Genomic DNA, 20,646 nt, shown 5'->3' with positions numbered 1-20,646 from the left:
TGTCCTACTCACATCTGTTCTTGAATATCTGTGTCCACAGCTATAATTATTATAATTAATTATAGCTGAAAGGACAATGAGAACTATAAATTCTTAAAAGTATTTCCAAAAGGAATTTTTAAAACTTTTTTTGAAAATTGAAAGCCTCTACTAGGATACCTGTCAATGTATCTGTTATATTTTTAATTCATGTTTATGAATAGTGATAGACTGGGAATGATTTGGGTCAAGTTTGCACTAAACTTTTCCACATTACTCCCACCATGCACAGCAGCTCTTCTTGTTCTTTGACTCCTAATCCACCCTCAGCTAAGTCGGGAAGTCACAGCACATTTATATTTTGTCAAATATTGAAGAACATGATTAACTACAAATACTTCCTCCTGTTGTGGGAGCAAAAGATAAAGGCAGAATGAAACCCAGCACAGCAGCTGAATCTGTTTTCAGCTTTTCTTTCTTGAATAAAATTTTCAAACACACATCATAACTTTCAGCAATGCAAACCACCCCATTCACAACTTAACTCACAAGGAGGAGTGGCAGTGATTTTTCCCTTATTTTCTAAAATACAATTATTACTTTTTGATTTTGAATGCTCAGTGAACCAACATGATTCCCATTTTCAGATACACAAGCTAGAAGAGAAAGGAATAAAATCACACAATAATTTTCAACAGAAGTATGAAAAACACTAATAAGCATATTCTGATATAAATTGGCTTGTATCTCCAGCTCCTGAAAATTCATCATCTTTGCTCATAAAGTAGATTTGTGCATTTGACCTGCACTTTTTAGAGTAAATCTAAGGGATACTACTGCATAGGCAACTCTAATCCAAACTCCTACTCCTAACTGGTAAAAATTACTTTATTATGCCCTAGACATCAATCAGGTCTATGGTATAGCACTACTGAACTGTTTCAGATGAGCTTGTTGGTGCCTGATCTAATTCCAAATTAAAAAAATAAAAGTTTTAATACTAACTTCATTTTCAAAAGAAAATGGAGAATATCAACACAAATCACTCTGAAATCATAGTACTGGCTCAAAAAAGCACCAGCATTCTGAGGGTTGGTAGTGTTGAAACAGAGCTTCAGAACTCCATCTCCCTTGTGGAGAAGCCAGCAAGAGCCTAAAGCCCAAAGTTTTGGAGTTCATACTTCCAATTCACCACTAAAACTCTCCCAGAAACTGTTAATTTACATGGCAGCAAGGCAACAAACCACCATTTTATCCAAACAATTGAGTTTCATCCAAAAAAACCAAAAAACAACTCACTTTTCCAGGCATGCAGCAGCAGATTGAGCAGCTCTAAGAAGCATCTATCAGGTCAAGCACCTAAAGAACCATTGAGAAGGAACTCTCTGAAAGCTTCAGGTGCCTCCCACTCAGAGAGATGAGCAGCTTCCAGCAGTGGGAGAGTGGGAGCAATCCAACAGCAAGCTCTCCTCCTGGCACCACTGTCAGACAGCACACGGCTTAAAAAGGCAGCAGCTCTCAGGTACAGGTTTCCAAACCAGGAAGCAGCAAGATTCTTATGAAAATGGCTTGTTTTTAATAAAAGGGCTTGCAATGGCCCAAAAGACGACACAACAGTAGCCAGCCAGAAAAGCAAAATAGAAAGGAGAAAAAAGAATGACAGCTCTCACTTAAAAAAAAAGAAAAATCTATTAAATCTAGATTTAATGAAAACAGAGAGAAATCACATTCATGTGGCAAATCTTTCAAATTTGTTTTGCCAATCACATTCAGGGGCAGAAGAAATACCATTCCCCAAATGTTCTTTAGAATTAAATCAAAATCTTCATTTGCAGTAAACTGGCAGTTAAAACAAAAGCTGAAATTAAATGAACTGCCCTTCTACATACTTTGCTGCCATCAAAAGCTTTCAATATATTTATCAGTCTTTTCTTTTTCAGCTGAAATTTTGCTTTTCAGCTTTCTTTAATCCTATCTTTATACACACCCCTTCTTGGATCTTAATTGCTCTCATCCTACTTTCAACTCACATTTTGTTGCCCTGGGAGAAAAATTGCTTGTTTAATGAGAAGAGCCACAAAAGGATTGTAGCCTATTCTAAAACAACACTGAACTATTCCTACCTTACTTTCATAAAATGCCTTTACAGAGGTCATTCAAAAAAGTATGTCAAAGGAAAGCCAGTCCATCAAAGAAAATGCTAATAGACATATAGGCAGACTATTAAGATTGCACAAATTACCACATGTAATTGCATGTATTTCTGTTTACATGTATTTGCATGCATCCACTCACTCATTCAGCGATTCTCTGCTGCAGCTTCCTGGCTTAGAGGTAAATTCAGAGCTAGAAGAATTACTGGAGGGTTGAGAGATTTCATCACCCAGGAGGTGAGGCCAGGGGAAGGATGTGGGTGGGTCACATCATCCATGGGGCAGGGAACAGATTTTTTTACTGGGATTCTACACAGTCTCTTCAGCTAGAAGCTGGGGGCCAGCTTTGAAAGCCTGTCAGGGACCATCAGACACAGAGAGTACTGATGAGGTGTTCTTGGCATCTGGGGGAGGTCTGCCTTGCAGAAAGGTTCAGCAGCTGTGGTGTGGGTAGGGTCATTAGTAATGCTGCATTCATGACTCATCTGTGGCTTATTCCTTAAATACACACACAGGCAGGAATTTTTGTTTCACTGGGCTTCAAGCTGGTCAGGACCTTCAACATAAATCCATGTATTAGTCTGCAAGGAAATTTATCATCTGACCTTGACATGTTTCTTCCACTTTGAGAAAGAGTACTGGTTCTATAGTTCCTTGCTTGTAAGAACAGGGAATGCATCCCAGAATAAGAGGAGCCTTTACAACAAGGATATTTCCCAGTTAGAAACCATGCAAACAATGACTAAGAGAGTCTTGGAAGAGACTTGGTCAGGAGAACAAAATCAAACAGCAGAAATTTTAGCACGGAAGTGCTTTAACTTGAGCTGAAAACTGAAATCTTCCATCAGCAAAATCAAATGAAGTGCTTCATTAAAAGCCAAGTTTAATTCATGCAGAGAAAATGCATCACTTTCAAAACAGACTGAGTGTTATTGTTTTGGGATAAGCTGTGTCTCTCTGGGCTACTGGAGGATCTCAGCAGATTTCTAATTTTGGTGTCTTGTAGACTGGACCATGGAGCTGCTTTTGGACAGCAAAATACAACCTCCCCACTGGGCACAGAAGCTGCATACTGATGACATGCCAAGAAAAAATGTATCTTCAGGCTGGGAAACCTGACACAGTAGGAGACAGAAAGGATGAAGTGCTGCAGTGACTCAGGGAGGAAAAAAAAAGTTCAGACTGAGGTAAAGAAAACAATGAATTTGGCAACTTAAAATCTTTTGATCAAGAATTTTTAAATGAAACATTTTAAATATCTGAATGGGAAGTTTTGGGTTTGGCAACAGGTTTTTGTTGATGAATTTTTTTTTGTTGATGAATTTTTGCAAAAGCTTTTAGCAAAACATTCCATAGCACTGAAGATTAACTTTTTCTTTCTTTTTTCAGTCATGTCAATTTTCTGCTTTTTTAATCAAATTCTATGTAAGCTGTGCTAGAATAAAGAGAGGCACAATGAAATTGTTCTTTGTATTCACTGATAGAATAGAAGTTGGACTGGTCTGTTCTGATGCTTCTCAGACCACTTACAAAGCAGTGTTTATATCAGTATCATATGTCTAAAATTCACTACTACTGAATATTAAATCATATCTTTTTACATGAGGGAAAACTTCCTGGTTTATTCTCTGTGAAAACCCACAGAAGTAAGAAATGCAAGTCAGAACTCATTTAAATCTGTATGTTGTTAGACTCACTGGTATAGCTGTTAATTGTCTAAAATATGAATAGCACCTCAAAAATCTTTCTGATCTTTTTCAAAGATAAGGCATGGCAAATTTTGGGTCTTTTCCCCTCCCCTAACAATGTGGGTTTGGTTCTTTAAAGCTCTGTGTTTTGTATGTGTGAGATTTTCTTCCTCTCTTTTCATCACAGCTGCTTTTTTCTTCGCCTTGCTTTTGAGAACAGGCTATGCAATTTTTAGAAAATACGCACTGCAAATGAATCACCAAATGATAGTAGTTAAGCTCCAGCCATTGTGGATGCTCCTACTGAGGGGGAGCACGAGGGTTTGCTCAGGAGCACACAGGGTGTGGGTGGGTGACCTTTGGTGTGGGCTGTCCAGGCTCAGGAGGTGCCTCTCCTGCAGCTCCTGCCATGGACAGCACGGCAGAGATGCACGAAGCAGAGGAGAGCATCGCTCACCGGCTTGTTCACATACATCTGCTCAACATGAGCTTCAGCAACACCAAAACACCTGCAGGGAAAGAGCACTGCCATCTGGAAGAAGCCCAGTGAAGTTACCCTCTGGATCCTCAGGAGCCTTGCAGGGGTGTGAAAAGCAAGGTCACAATTAATTCAGCCAGGATTGCACAGAAGCACTGTGCAATGGATTCCTTTCAACCTGCTAATATCCTCTCGTGGAAAGGGGATTGTAGGGACTTTTTGCAGACACAAACCTCTCCTTGTACATTTTACAACCAAATCCCATATCTGGATTTAGCTCAGCATAAGCTAGCATAATCTTAAAGTCCTGGTGTATGCAGCAAAGCAAAAAAAAAATCTTATTATGGCAGTAAAATCACAGCTGAGGTAAATATATTCTGTGTCTCTACTTTCAGACATTTGCAACCTTCTCAAAAATACTGTCCTTTGGTCTAAGGATTTCTTGTCTTGTCAGTTCAAGACCGCTTAAAAAACAAACAAGAAAAAATGTTTGCCAGTTATTTTGTCCATCTGAAGTAGTCAGATAGGAAAAAAGGAGGATGTAAGTGGACAAAACATGGAAGGACATAACTTCTTATCATTCGGCCTTGAAGCCTTCCCTCTGCACCCAGGGCTAACTTGGCATCTCAGTCATGCTGAACCACCTGGGATTGCACATAAAACTTCCCACAGAAAGTCAGCTCTAATATCAGCTCCCAAAGTTTTCATGATAGCATTTTTCCCTACTTGTGCTGCAAGAGCTAAAAAGGAGGCGTACTGACAGAAATAGAAACATTTGCTATTTGACAGTGTTATTAAATACACTTAAATCTGAAAAAAACAAGTCATTACTTTTAGCAGTGACCAGTGTTATCTGGGAATGCAATAGTTAAATACTAAAGACAAATAAATATGGCTGGTAAATAAAACAATGGATGAACTCCCACCTTAAAAGCCCCACAGTGAGACACTGGTTGACTTATGAGCTGACTTAGTATACTCCAGTTAGAAATGGGAAATGTGTTCATCCTCAGTCAGGTCACTGAGAAGAAAAGAACAATTCTTGGATTTCAAAATATCCCCCCCTACTGCAACATGTCCCTCTGGCATTAAGGCAGGCATGGACTCCACACCTTTTGAAAGGGACTCTGACCATTGCAATCTTTGTTCTTAGGACATTGATTTACTCTTTGCAGTTGTGTTTTTGTGATACACTCTACAAGTAATTACAGAAAGCCTGTTGTTCATTCCTTACTTTTTTTCCTTTTTTTTTCTATTATCACTGGCTCCTCCCTTACCAACTCTCCCTAGTATGCTAAGAAATCCTGTCACCTCACCTTTGCAGACATGCATGTCTGTATATCTTCAGGCACCTATTTCCCTTCTCTGGTGCAGCTGTGATTTGATCCGACCCCAGTGTATGCACTGAACGTTTCACAGGGAACACACAGGGAACAGTCATAGGAGATTCCCTTAAGAGTGACTTTACTGGAGCTGTATGAATTTCTGGAGCTAAGGATCTACTGCCTAGATTGTGTGTTACATTCTCCTTTTGTATGAGAAGGCACAGATTAGCTGTACTGCTTTGTATTTTGCTTAAAAGGCTTAGGAGCTAGGGTAGGTTTTTTTGCTACATTTCTTGATAACTGTTCCATGTGTTTTGTTTTTAAAAGGGAGATTTAAAAATAGAATATTAAAAAACCCAATGGTAACAGTACAGTTACAAATGCTGAAGTTTTAGAAGGAACTGCTGTGGGAGTTGCTGCTAGGAATACTTACCAAGGAGAAAAACACAACAGTTAGGAGACTGTTAATACAGATGCACAGACAACACAGAGCAGAACCTTGTATTTCCAAATCAAGCTAAACACCTTAATATCTAATGACATTGACAATTCACAAATAGCATGCAAGTGGGTGCCACCACTTTCCAAAACAAAGTCACATCAAACACTCAGCTCTTGCAGGGTAGGGGAGGATCGTCTTTAAAAACAAAAATAAAAGGAAACAAAAGGAATAAACTCTGAAAAATAAGCTGTGAAAAAAAAACAGTAAAGGCCTTTTCAAGGTCTGAGCTTCTAGCCACACTGCTCACATAACAAGCACTAACAAATGTTTTGATAATTCAAGGACTGTGTGCTGGAGCTTCAATTTAAACACTCTAACACCATTTAAAACTCTTCCTAAATTATGTTCCAATCACTGATGTGCTCTTTCCATGTAAAACTATAATACAATTTGAGGTAAAGCATAAAGAGCAAATATATTCTTAATGAATTTTTAACCCCATGTTAACAAGGGATTTTTGGACTTAGCCAAGGAGACAGCAAGAGGTCCAGGAAGTTCCACTGCTGTGAGGCTGTCAGAGACAAGGAAGTGATAAACTTTTGGTCTGGGGTTTTGCAAACAAAGCAACACATTGTTCTTGATTACTGTGTTTGAAGACCACTTGAAAAATGTAGATTGGCCCAGTATCTTGCACTCCTTAAATGGAAATAGATGTGTGAAGAGCTAACTACAACAAAATGCAAGCTTTACTGTCATTTCAGCAAAAGAAGTTAAAACAAAGAAAAGCAAGGAAGAATACCACCATGAAAAACCAAACACCTTTTCCCCCTCCCAAAGCCCCTTGAGAGCCAACCAGCTAGATTCTGATAATATCGGGTAACTGGATCTGATGAAACAAGTTTCTTCACAACTTGGCATGTTGGTTTCAACAAATTAGGATGCAAACTGTAATACCAATGGGACAACACCACTTTTTCTCTCTGTTAAGCAGAGGCCACAGAGAATCCCCTGGAACAAAAACAGCAGTGAATTCAAGTGCCCTGGTTGGTTTCCTAATAGCCAACTCAGGAGTGCTAAGGTCAGGTCCCATATCCCTACTCTCCTCTGCATTCTGAGCGAGGAGGCAGCCACAGGACCCACCACACCATTCAACACCATTCCCTCTCAAGCATTCCTGCTTGAGAAAATGTGCAGCATTTTGGGGAAAAAAAAAAAAAAAGGAGGTGAGCAACAGCCCAGCTGCTGACATCAAAAGAAGGATAACATCTGCATCCTGCTCTCAGTGGTACACCTGCACTTCCCCAGCTGACCAAAGGGGCAGCCACTGCAGCCCTGCCTGCAGACCCAGGGCTACCATCTGCAGCCCCAGAGCTCAGGGAATTGAAGGTTCATGGGATAACTGTGACCATTTGTAGCTCTGGCAGCAGCTTCCAGCTCTCCTTCCCTTGTGTAATTCCAAGGTCTTGCAAAACACATGTCAGCGTATGTAACAGAAATCTGGGTTTCAAGGACAAACCTTCTTGACACCTGAGTAGTAAGATGACATTGACTCATAGGCATAAGGTCTGCTCTGAAAGACAACTTTGTTTTTAAATCTTTTTCTTGGTTTTGAGCATCAAATGGCATAGACATATGGGACTACTGAGGTTTCTGCTAGTATTACTTTATTTCTATTTCTGTTTCTTCTAAACTACCCTATTTTCTTCATCCATGTCCTTAACTGGATGTTCAGATTAAGGTAAGAGATGTATTAAAATACGTAAACAGTAGGATCATCAAACACAGTATGTACAAAATGGCAGGTTTTAGAAATATTCACTGCTAAAATTTCAACTGTTAAATGTGTTTTGGTAGGCAAAGAAGACTCTGCAGCTTTTTTCAACATGACGAAATCCGAAGGATTACATCAAACCATGTTACAGACACTGACAGATACAGGCTTTCAAGCAAAACAGCTGTCATTAAAGCTCCTGTGACTGCTTAGAATACACTGCTGCAGTCTCCTTAAAAAACCCTAAATCCATGGGAAAAAAAGAATACCTTTAGCCTATACTTTAGCTTCAGAATGGAGATGCAGCACCATCTTTCCTCCTTTTCCTATGGACAAACAAAAGCAGTATGAACCATTTCTACCCCTGTGGTCACCAAGAAGGGCCAGAAAGCTACAATATGGCCTGTAACAAGCATGCTCATCTCACAGCAGGGACTACAACCTCACACCTTTCCTAGGACTGCACTTAGCATGAAATGTTTCCATTTCATTTTATTTAACATTAAGGTCTTCAGGTAGAAGATCACTTCCTACCTTCACTATTTGAAACAAGACTGAGCACTGGGTACAAAGTCTGAAACCTGGTACCAGCAGAGCTGCTAAAACACTGTTGTGTCATCCCTCTCCTTGGACACTTGTACAAGCTGTCCCTGCACATCTATGGTGACAGCAACCTGCCAAAGCCACCAGGGTTTGTGTCACTCTGTGTGACAAGCAGTGCAAATAATTAGTGAGATGATTTGCAGGGTCACAGGCCATCCACACTCAACGTGCAGCAGTGGTTAAGACAGAGCAGCTTAAATCCAGGTGCCACTGGCAGGACAGGAGAGGATCCTTGGGCTTGCACAGGACAAGAGGACACAGAAGCAGCTGCAGGGGGAAGGAGGGAGGCCAGCGTGAGGCATGACTCTAATATGGGATGTTTCTGTGTGGAGCTGGCAAGACAGGGAAACAGCTGGGTCCAGGACATGTATAGAGGCAACTGAAGGTCAAAGGGAAGTATCTAGATGCAGTGTGACCTCTAAACCAGCCTTCTCACTGCATTTTTGATTACCCTCCTGGCCTAAGTGTGATCAGGTTTGATCAAATGTTCACGTCATTATATGGCAACCAAAGGAGGTCATAGCTAATGATTTTTTTTTAACTCAACATTCAAGAGAGTGTTGTTTAGGCCTGGTGTGACCTTTCCCTATCTTATTCTAGCAGGATGCCCAACTTTCATGGTTCCCAATTTTATTTATAGCATAATACTTGCACAGAAATACAGACAAACACATTAATGCCTTCAAAAGTAATTTTCACAGGAAACGCAATACAAATCGAGCTGTGCACGTCTTAAACCTTCCCTGTTTGCACCCTGCCCAGAGAATAAGAGTCATTTATTGGGAAGCATGTGCCTTTTATTTCTGCCCCTCTCCCCAGGTCAGTATCCTCAAAGCCTTTGTTCTAGTCTTTCCATGTGGCTACTTGGTGAACTCCAGAAGCATTTGCATTGATGGCGCAGGACTTAGCACTAGATCTGTCATATATGGTTAAGCTGCTGCTGGGCTAAGCTCCCTTTTTTATCCTGAGTGGTATTTTCTCTTTGAACTTTAGGAATTTATACAGTGTTTTATCCTTTCAAGTATCTCTACAAATTCTTCACAGGATCTACAGCACAGACAGGGCCTTTTTATGACAGAAAGACACAGTAGGTTTTCATGCTTTGCAGTCACTGTAATATAACCCACTGCTTCACTAAGCCCACTAACATTACATTCATTATTTGGCACGGAGCTTATGGTAAAGAAGTAATTTGTTCTGATAGTCAAGTGCACCATCAAAAGTCTGATTGCCTACAACAAATCAAGAGAGTTTTGTAAGCCCTGCTATATGCTTTCATATGCTGAAAGAAAAAAAAAAAAAAACTACCACAAATTGTGCAAGAATAATTATCTTTCTGCCAGTTTGTCTTCAAAATGAAGATAGGTAACAATGATGTGTAAATGCAAATAGGGATAATATAGGGATCCCAAGGTATCAGAAAGGTAGCATTCCCTGTGGAAATAAAGACCACCACAATGGGTCAAATGAAACATACCTCTCACCAAAACATGAAGGTGAAACCTCTTCTTCCAAGGATACTGGCTAGTGCTTAGTGCAGAGAAATATACTAAGTAGCTCCATTTTAAGTTACTACCGTGTACAACAGCTACTGTGTACCTTTTCTGTGCAAAAAAGTTCATGCAGTTGTCCATAATAATTTGAGTCTTGATATGACTAGATGAACAGTGGTAATGAAGGAAAAATTAGCAAAGTGCCTTTTAAGAAACATAGTGTTCACAAACACTGACTGCTTTAAAATCTTCTGCATCTGTCTAGAGAAACAGGGAGTACTTTTTGAGTCACTCTAATATTGCAGTATTTACAGTGTGTATCACCTTTCTCTGCAGAAGGTTATACAGAGCACGGCCTGATGCAGTTCCTCTGCCAATGTCCTGTCTGTGGGCTTGAAAAACCCAGCAAACTGACCCTGCTACTGCTCACACTGCTCGTCTCGAGAGAATTCCTCCTGCAAGTAGTCCTGTAAGGTCAAATGAGACTCTTTGCCAAATAAGCCTTTGCAAAATCAGTTCTGCTCTGTCATGTTAAGAGAAAAGGAACCTAGCTGGAGCATGTACTAATTTTAATTAACACAGTACATCCTTCTCACCAGATGATCTGGTTGGGGTTTTTTCTCCTTTCCTCTCCTTCCTTCTTTTCTTTTTGCTGTTTTCAGGCTTTTTTTCTTCTACCCTTCCCTTTTGCATTTTTTTTTCTCCTTTCACATACTATTTTTCTCCATCCCACATTCCCCTTTTAACAATCAATCTCCTCCTCCTCCTGCATCCTGTTTTCCTATCCCTTTGTCCTCTCCCAGTCCTTTGAAGGACTACACCTGTGTTTTTCTAACAGTCCCACCAGAAGCAGCTGAAGGCAAGTGATAAGAAACTGATAAAAACCCCTTGAGACTTAAAAGCTGTATTCCTACTAGCCTGCACAAAGGGAAATGGTAGATGTGGGCTAAGGAGAGAGGGATTAAATGAGTCAAAACTTGCAGAATTCCAACACAGGGGATTTAAATTTCTGTAGTTCCCATTAACTAGTGCACACCACCATTAAACTGCTTGTTCTGGTTAATATTTAAGAAGGGGAAAAAATGAGCAGAGTCACAAAGTAAACATGTCTGGAAGCCTAAAAAAAAGAGTAAGAAGTTAATAAAAGTGTGTATACACGTCAGACATCATACCCAGACCAGGAATGGTGTTATCATTTCCACTATAGGAGCAAATACCTACCTCTGAAACCTGCAGAAGTTTTAATTGCTTTTTAAAATCCATGCCCTAAGAAATTACCTCATTATTTCCCCTCTTCAGAATAGTGCTTTCCTCACACTCATTTTTAACACCTTTCCAGGTAGGTCAGTCCCCAGCAAAAGCCTGGTCCTGTTCTTTAAGCCAAAACACACTCCCCAGGTCTGCCCCAGTGCATTTAATGTGCTGGCTTGCAAAATTTCTCTGTGGACTGTGTGCACTTAGAAATCAGCAGTACCTGATTTGGGAGTCACACAGGCAGTTGCCATGTCTTCGGGTTAAGCATAAAGGGATTATATTAGATCTGGCAAATGTCATTTATTTCCAGGATTTGAGAAAAGATTTTTCTTATCCCAGTAATTCCAGATAATCTAACTTAAGGATCCTAGAAAGATAAAGCTGAATCTCTACTTTTATACTGAGAGTATCCAGAGTTCATTACGGATTTTGCCAAAAATCACAGATCCTTGGTTTGCCTTACCAGCTCAAAAAAACTGCATCCACAGACCTTCCAGAATTTTGAGAGAAGACCATGGCAATTTCCAGCTGGGTATGTGATGCTATTCATTCTGCAGTCCACAAGTGCTCTCTCCTAGTGAGAGCTGGACCTTCAAGCAAGAAACCTGGGTGCCCTAAGGCAGCAAGGCCAGGTGATTCTCCAGCACCACATCTATAAAATTAGGGAAATGAGCTCAAGGGTGATGTGCTTCTGCAACCAAGTCCATGTGCAGACAAGTTCAAGTCACCTAGCTTTCCTATGTCCTTTCTGCAGAGATACAGCTAATGTTAACATCTTCAAAAGAATTCTATGTATTTAACTATCAAATAATATATGGCCTGCATGTGTTAGCTGACTGCCATCCATGGAAGGGACTTAGCTAGGGAGTCTAGCTAACTACACGAAGATTTTGGAAGCTATCACCTACAAAGAAAGTTTTGTACTGACAAGTGATTTCCACACAACTCTTGTTGACTATAGTATTTCACACTTTAAAACACGATTCAAAACAAAAAGTATGGCAAGCACAAATTCCCACTGATCTCATGCTGTACCAGTAACTGTGTTGGTAGAATCTGAGCTGGTAGCAAGCTCCAAGTGGTTTGTAAGGAAATTCAGTGCAGTGAAGTGTCATTTTCCACATTCCCAGTTGTTACAAGAGTGCCTAGATTCAAAAGACTAAATAGCCTCCTTTGTTTATTACATAATCTGCAGAACTGCAAGCAGAGAGCAACAAGGAAAGCACAGATCCTTCCTCTCAGCACACTGACATGCCCCATGTCCAAAAGAAGTCTCTCTTCAGGCTTGTTGCTTTGCTACTCAGCCGTTCACTTCGGCAGCTTTTCCCAAATTGCAGAGATGCCTATTTATTATGCCCATCCATACAATTATCTACATCTACACACATGTATGTGCTCTGCTGGCTGCCCACACTGAGCCCATCTGCCAGGCTGGCACCGTGCCCACCGGGACGTTGGTCGGTCCCTTTCGCTAAAGCGGAGCTGTCAAGCGGTGACGGACTTTGGTGGGCAGCCAGGAGCCCTCCTTTCTGCAGGGACCAAAGCCTTCCAGTGCCACTCACGTTTGTGTGGCACACCACAGGAGCACAACCATTGGCACGCACGCCAAAGCAAAGAAGATTTCAAAGGGGAAAGAAAAGAGGAGAGCTGACTGGTACTTCAGACTGTGATCCAGCCCCACTTTGTGGAGGTGATTATGGCAGACAATGCTGCTGTGGCTGAGCACAGGCCAGCCATCACTTAACTTGACTTTGGCACCAATCAAGTACAACAGGGTAATTGTGAGACGACTCAATAGATGTAAATAGCCACTATAGAGGGCGATTCTGTGAGGCATAAGGGCATAGACAAATGGCCTACAAAAGGCAGCTCCTTCCACACGCGTGCAGACATGGTGAGTAACTCCAGCTGCCCGGGAACCAGCAGTCCAGATCAGACCTACATGCATCAGATCTTCAATTCAGCCCAGATCTTTCCAGGAGGATCATCTTGCACACGCTGCTCCCTCTCACATTTCTGTTTAATGCTGACCTTCACTTTTACACTTACACTACGTGAAGAGAGGTGGGTCATGCTTTGCATTGGGGTTTTAATCTCTCAATGACAAGAATAATGCAACATTTCCTGGCATGTTATCTTCTACTTTTCTTTTCCTCCAGTCACCTGTGAACTTGGCCACTAGAAGCCTGCTTTAGAACCTCTCAAGGTGCTATTCCTCATGGCTGGAATCAGCTTACCCCACCCTCACTGGTGTTAAGTAGGATGCAAACACAGCTCCGCCTCCCTGCACAAGCCAGGATGAACAGTTCAATGTGGTCTCACTGTTCAATGGGTCTATTCACCCGTAAGTATGACAAGCAAATTCTGGCACTAAACCAGCAGCTCCTCTGCTCCCCAGGAATGCCCAAGGGCAAAATATTATCATGCTTTTATTTAAATCAACATCGTCAAACTTCACTATGGAGGAGTTTTACCAGTTAAATGAGCCTCCATTCACACGCACTGTGTGAGGACTCAGTGGTCAGGAAAGAGTCCCAGCTGAACTTTTGAAAAGCTAAAGACAATGCCTCAAGTTTCTTTCCCCTGTTGATTTTAATCAGGTCAGAAAAATCTTACATTACGATAATTACATCACAAAACAGTTTATAGACATTTCCGTCACATGACATTTTAACTGCCGTTACCTCTTTAGACAACTAAGCCAAGGCAGAGCTTGTCAGCACCAAGAGAAAAGAAAATCAAGTGTGCTTCTAAAGTCTGAATTTCTTCTTAAGCAAAATAAGCAGACATCCAGACCACTACAGGAGGAAATTCCGCATGTATCTTCTACTTCAATTTTGAATGGCTCTCCTGACATCTCTTCCAGCTAAGAAGATTAAAAAAGACCAAATAATTTGAGATACTGTATTGCTTCTTGACATCAATCTGGTGAAAGATTTAACTGAAAAGAGCCTTTATTTTTGTACTTTGTATGTTATAGGATGGAATTCTGTTAAGTTGTAATCTCTTTTGAACAATTCAAATTGTTCAAAAGTGAAATCGCTGCATTTCCCTTTACAGGCTGTTCTGCCTATACAGAGAGAGCACACCTATAAAAATGCAGCAGCCTCTGTACAATAAAAGGTACGGCTCAGGATTTCCCTCTGGGTCCTTGTGGCATATGCACAGGCATGTGAACTGTCAGTGATGCTTCTCACATAATCAGTACAAATACAGTGCTTCCAAGAGGAGATGACGTCACACATTTTATAGTACAGGCTCTGCATGAAACAATTATAGTCCCTAGCAGCAGCTGTGGATATGCCATAGGTAAGCTGAACAGTTGTGATCTCCTTCTCTCTTCAGTGGGATGGAGAAAATACACAAAGACTGGATTTATGTCATCGTAATTGAGGGAAGGATTTTGCCCCATACGAAACACATGCCCCCAGACACTGTCTGTCTTAAGCAGCAGGTCAAAAACCTGGCTCTACTGAAGTGAACAGCATCAGGGCAATTAGTCTCAGATTTGGTCATCTCCACACCAGCATACAAAGACCACTGAAAGTTCCAAGTTCTTACAAGTGGCTTGGCATTTTATCTCAGTTGCTGAGACCACTAAACCTTGCCTGCACTGATTTCTCCACAAGTGACACTAGATATCTATACAGCTAAAGAATACAATAGATGCATCTAACTTAAAAACAGATGAAGCATTTACCCTTTAATTGGAATTTGTACAATTTAGATCTAAATTTGCACATCTTTCCTATATGGTTTTCCATATGTCTTCATTGTAACAGTTTCCCAATTTAAGGCAATGTGAGAAGACAGCTCTTTTTTGCAAGACCGTGAACACACACACACACACCCTACCCCAAAACCAGCACTAACATCTGCAGCAATCACAATATGGCAACTGGCTACACACAGGAGATTAAAAATATACAGATAATAATGTTCTGCTACGATTTTCAAACAGAAACCTCATGTAATTTTTTCCAAACACAGTCCCTCTCGTAGCTTTTGTAATGACATTGGAGAGGGAGACATTGCATTACACTTTTCAAGCCATTCTGATAGTCCCACACATAATTTCCCCCTGCCTCCCTCCGATTTTCAGCTAAAGTGTCATTCTTGTGCTGTTTGTGTAAGTGGACAGAATTTCAAGCATCTGCTCCCAAATGATTATAAATCAAGAAACCTTCATGCTCCATTAGCTTGAGAAGATAGCGTTATTAATGACTGCTATTCAAGGAAGCTCACAGTAAGTGTCTAAGTGAAGACACCTCTGATGTAAGGCTTTGTTTTTTTTCCAAAAACAGCTGCGTGGGCAAATCTTCACTCTTGCTGTTTAACATATTTCTGAGGCTACCACTTCTAAGAAATATCAATTATTTTTGTTAGCTTAGCAGTTATATCAGTTTCCTCTGGAAAAAGAAACAATACTGACGCTCCACAGCAATGCTCATGAAAAGTCATTTAGCTTAACAAATACTGGGGTCTATGAAGATCCAACACTGCTCTTACTCTGCTATTCTTTATCCGGTTCCAGAAGTCTGAAAAAGCTGGTTGAAGTCTAAAGCACAAAAAGTGAAAATTAAAGTATTAGGTTGTATTACATGGACTTGAAACAATGTAAGAAATGACTGGGTATAGCCTGGCACAGCTGATTTGCTCCACAGGTTAATACACCATGATTTCCTGCATGATCCTAACCAGCAGCCTTTTATTTCCATAGAAGTAGGACCAACTTTGCAAAGAAAAGGCGAGTCAGAGGTCTGATTAGGTGACTTCTCTGCCTGTTAGTTACTTGCCTAGGTGCACAATGGATGTGAGGCAGCCCATGCATGAATACCACATAATACCGAAATTCAAGATAAGAGATCTGACTCATCACTCCACTGCACCAGTTTTATGCCTACGGGGCTCCATGTTCTTCCATGGTGACTCAGACCCAAGACTCCCCTCTCTCCAGGAAAAACATGACAAGTCATGCAGTACATGTCAGACCTACCCATCAACTACAATCCCCATTTGCACTGCAGAACTTTTTGGAATGTAACATTCCATACCACTTGCATCTTGCTGTTAAGCCTAGAGATAGAAATATATATAACTAATGTAAAGAGCAGCAGTTTAAAATACAGTAATTGGAATTAACCCTAGTACACCTGGCAAAACACTCAAGGAACCCTGTTTGAGAAAGCAGTCCTTTCCAAATGTTAATAGTGTCAATATGGACACGCTAAGATTAACAACATGGAATTAAGAAGGAGATTAGCTACTGGAACAAAAAGTTTCTCTGAAAAAGTTCTCATTGCAAGACTGCTGCTTTCACTTCTCTAACCCAAGGCTGCTGAAACACAAGAAACTTTGAACAACTCTAAGGTAGGCATTGACTGTTTCTTCCAAAAGGACACGCTGTATTTATGACAGCTATTTCTGGCTTTCAACTATAGAAATATAAAACACCATGAGGCCCATTTTCTTCTCACAGCTTCATGTCTGTATATATTCATTGATTTCAGTGCAATTATATCTGATTATTTGCCTGGAATGGAAGTTATATCAGTGCTGACCCTTATAGGCAATTCTGAATGGATTTATACTGGGCAAAATGTGTAAGAGGAGACAATCTACTCTACAGTCTGACAGCATACTACTGTGGAAAATAAGGACATAATTAATAAAGGTATAAGCCTTCAAAAGCCAAACAAAACAATTCATCCTTCACCTTGCTCTAAACCTTAAGGGATTGGTATCCAGCAGTTTACCATAACGCACCTTGTGCTTTTTTTCTGTTTTTTAGTCACAGAATCAGTGAGTTACTGTAGAACACAGAGATCACTGCCACATGTTTCTAACCAGGACTGGGTCCTGAGCTACTTTGCAAAGAGAGTTGAATCCATGATGGTTGACCCTGCAGTTCAGCCACGCTGGGCACTGGTGCACACAACCACTAACACACTGAAAACTGCTCGTGGAAATGGTTACACACCACTGGGGAGCCACACATACTGAGCATTACATGCACAAACCATCCACTTGCTTGTGCTGGCAGAGGGCACACGTATGTAATTCTGTATTTACTACCACCACTGCAAGATGATAGCATCTCATTCTGACTACACTTACATCCCACTGAGAGGTCAAGGCAGGAGATGGTATTATATCTGTGCTTTTCTACAGGAAGGCAAGATTTCTTCTGAGGCATTCAGTTCTTTGAGTTTTACCACTGTCTTATGAAAAAGAAAAAACCAAATCCACAAAAACCCACAAAATTGTCCACTGCAATGAATACAGACTTTGAATAAATGCAGGACCTTGACTCCAACAGGAAGGTGAAACCCAAAAATGTGTCAGTAGGATCATTCTCTTTTGAGGAGCACTATAAAGACATGAACTTAAAATAGACATAGCATCGGCTCTTATCTCGTGCTCACTTACTCTCTGACAACCAAAAACCAGGGTGACTTAAAAACCTAGCACTTACTGCTCTTTGGTTGCCATAATTTTATTAGTCTGGTCATGTGGCAGTCACAGGTGTGAGACACAACCTGGTATCCAGGTAAAAGTTATGGAAACAGCTCCATAGCTAATGACACTGTTAAACCACAGAATCTGTGCCTTTACCCCCATTATTAAAATACTTCTACATCCAAAATACAAGGAGAGAAGCAGAGGTACAGCGTTCAGAACTGAACAGCAAGTTACAAAACTTCAAACACAACAGAGTATATTGAAAGCCTACTAGCACCAAATTTGCGATGCTGCTTATATACCTGAACCTAAGGTGAACCTCTCCTTTTAACATCTGGGTCACCAGTAACTACCAAGGATTACCAGACCACACTGCTTCCCACCCTTGTTTAAAGTACTACTAAAGTACTACTAAAACATCAACCATGCTGGGAAGTGGATCCAGTGATTGAGTACCCGATTCGGCGGTCGCCAGCAGTATTTCACTTTGGGTGGTAGCTGGTTTCTAGCATGGAAGCGTAGAACAAGCCAGTTTGGCTGCAACGATCGAGATTTTCACCGCCCAACACCAAAGTTTGCCAAGGAGCCGGCGAACGCACAGGTAAAGGCAGTCGCTGCTGCGCTGCGGGGCGCCGTCCTTTCGTCACTTTTACCTCAGCCGGCTGCAAGAGGCGACAGCGGGCGAGCAGGGACAGCCCACCGGGTCCCCAGGTGGTCTCCAGGGACCCCGGGACCCGCTGCACGGAGCGGCTGGGTGGGCGACAGGGAGCGAGTGCCGTGCCGCATGCCAGTGCACACTCGCACGCCGGGAGCGCCCCAGCGGCGCCTGGGGACAGGCGGGAGCGCCGTGCGACCCCACGGGGGGCGGCCTCGGGAGGGTGGGGGACAAGGGAGGCTGCCCCCCGCCCTGCCCACCCTCCGGAGGCCGCCCCCCACCCCCTGACCACGGTGCCATGGGGAACCCCCGGCGCCCCCCGCCCCGCACAGGCACACGGCAACAGGCGGCGGCGCCCCCCGCCCAGCACCTCGCACCCGCTGCCCCGCTCGGGATCGCTACCTCGGCAAGGCTCCGTGCGCTCCCGCCGCCGCCTGCTCCCGCCGCCGCCGGGGCGGATCAGCTGATATTTACCTGTGAGGTAATGCACGCTCCGTAAGGTCACCGTGCACCCGCCGCCGGCACACGGTGCCAGGCAGGAGGAGGGACGCGCCGGGAGGAGCGGGAATTGCTCCTGCTCCGCCGCCGCCGCGCACGGCGCCGGAGCGGGGCGGCCGCGCCGCGCAGAGGCAGAGGCGGCCGCTGCCGCTGCAGCTCCTGGCACATGCTGCAGGTGTCAGCGCAGGAGCTGCCCCGCCGCCCGCCCGCCGCGCCCGCCCCGCCGCGATGCGCAGCCGCGCCCGCCGCACCGCGCCGGCGCCGCGATGGTGCGCCGGCGCCCTTCGCCGGCTGAAGCCGCCGCGAAGCCGCTGCCCGGCCCCGGCGCTCCCCTCGGGAGACGCTCCCCCGCCAGCACCGGCGGAGAGGGGGCGGTGGGAGGGATGACGTAGTGGGGCGTGGGGCCGGGGCGAGGCCGGGCGGCGGGGCCGGGAGCCCCCTCCAGGTCCCCCGAGAGCGCGGCCTCGCCAAGGGGGTGCGGGTGGGACCCCCCCATCCCTATCGGAGCGGCGGGCGGGCCGGGGGAGCGGCGGGGCGAGCGGGGGCAAAGAGATGATGTCATCCCCTTTTCCAGGGGAGGGCGGGGCCTGTCCGCGGGAGGAGGTGGGCGCGACGCCGCGGCTCCCTCAGGATCGGGCGCGGAGGGGGATGCGCACGGTGCCAGCCTCTCACGGCGCCGAACCCGCGCGTCCCAACCGGAGCTGCCCCGGGCCGGGCCAGGCTGAGTGGGCTCCGTGCCCGCGTGGGGGGCGATCGCTCCGTGCCGCAGCAGCGGGTTGTGGGGCAGGCACCGGGGAAGGCACCCCGCCCCGGGCGGGAGTCCCCGTTGTGGATCCCAACCCCGGCCAGGAGTCCCCAGCATGGGTCCCAACCCCGGGCAGGGGTCCCGGCAGTCCCCATTGTGGGTCCCAGCCCCGGGCGGGGGTCCTCGGGAGTCCCCGCCGTGGGTCCCAGCCCCAGGTGGGGGCCCCGGGCATCCCCGTTGTGGGTCCCAGCCCCAGGCGGGGGCCCCGGGGATCCCCGTTGTGGGTCCCAGCCCCGGCGGGGGTCCCCTGTAGACCCCGCAAGCCCGGCCGGCGCTCCCGCTGCAGGGCGCAGAGCGGAGCGCAACTTCGGCAGCGGCACGGCCGGCCGGGACTATCGGGGGAAGAGCCCTTGGTGCAGCCCTGCCCCGGGCGCCGCCGTGTCCTGCCGGTGCCGGTGGCGGGGCACACGCTCGGCTCCAGCGCGGCTCGCCGCTGGGAGCAGAGGTTGGTGAGTGGGTGGGTGTGCGGGAGCTTCCGAGCACATCGGAGAGCCCGGCTGCGGGAGTGACGAGCAGCAAAGGCTTCTGCTCATCCTGCGGTTCTCAAAATGTGCGCAGGAGGTTTGCTGGAGAAACCGAATGGTCTCCAGCGCTCGGTTTCTGTGACCCACTTATTTTTCCCTAACTGGTCAGATAAGCCGTAGGGATTAACCATGTAGGCTTAACACACAGGTACCTGAGAGGAAAATTCAGCACCTTTCAGAGTAGCAGCCTCAGGTTTCCTTTCATCTTCAACTATCAGCACCTTTAAATAAGACACAACTATCTGCATTAGAAATGCAATGCATAGTCTTTAAAGCAACAGCATTTGGAAGTTGGGTGGGGTTTTTCATCTTCAGTTTTCACAGATTTTCCCAATCACTTAACAAAAACGGCAATATGTATAACTCTTTAGCTGCAAACTTAAAATCTTGAGCTGGGATAATGTTTAAGGGTCTAAATGCTTTTAATCACATGATGTCAGGAAGGCTGAAGGCTTTTGGGATACTTCTACATCAGTCCTGTATTGGGCCTGATGCTCTGTCCAATCTGAAAGCAAT

General features: G+C 44.2%; 1 protein-coding gene across 2 annotated transcripts in view; it reads right to left on the bottom strand.

The window, feature by feature from the left end:
* The window catches only part of DTNA (dystrobrevin alpha), a 223,996-nt gene extending 205,041 nt beyond the window's left edge, over nucleotides 1–18,955 (bottom strand). The window contains exon 1 of one of the 2 annotated variants that reach the window (XM_066562926.1): nucleotides 18,778–18,955. The gene's annotated coding sequence lies outside the window, so the exon portion shown is untranslated. The remainder of the gene's footprint in view (nucleotides 1–18,777) is intronic. The other variant, XM_066562910.1, reaches the window with a different exon arrangement.
* Nucleotides 18,956–20,646: the final 1,691 nt, after the last annotated feature.

The sequence above is a fragment of the Molothrus aeneus genome, chromosome 1 (assembly GCF_037042795.1).
Source record: "Molothrus aeneus isolate 106 chromosome 1, BPBGC_Maene_1.0, whole genome shotgun sequence".
Lineage (NCBI taxonomy): Eukaryota > Metazoa > Chordata > Aves > Passeriformes > Icteridae > Molothrus > Molothrus aeneus.
This window is presented reverse-complemented; position numbering and strand designations above follow the sequence as displayed.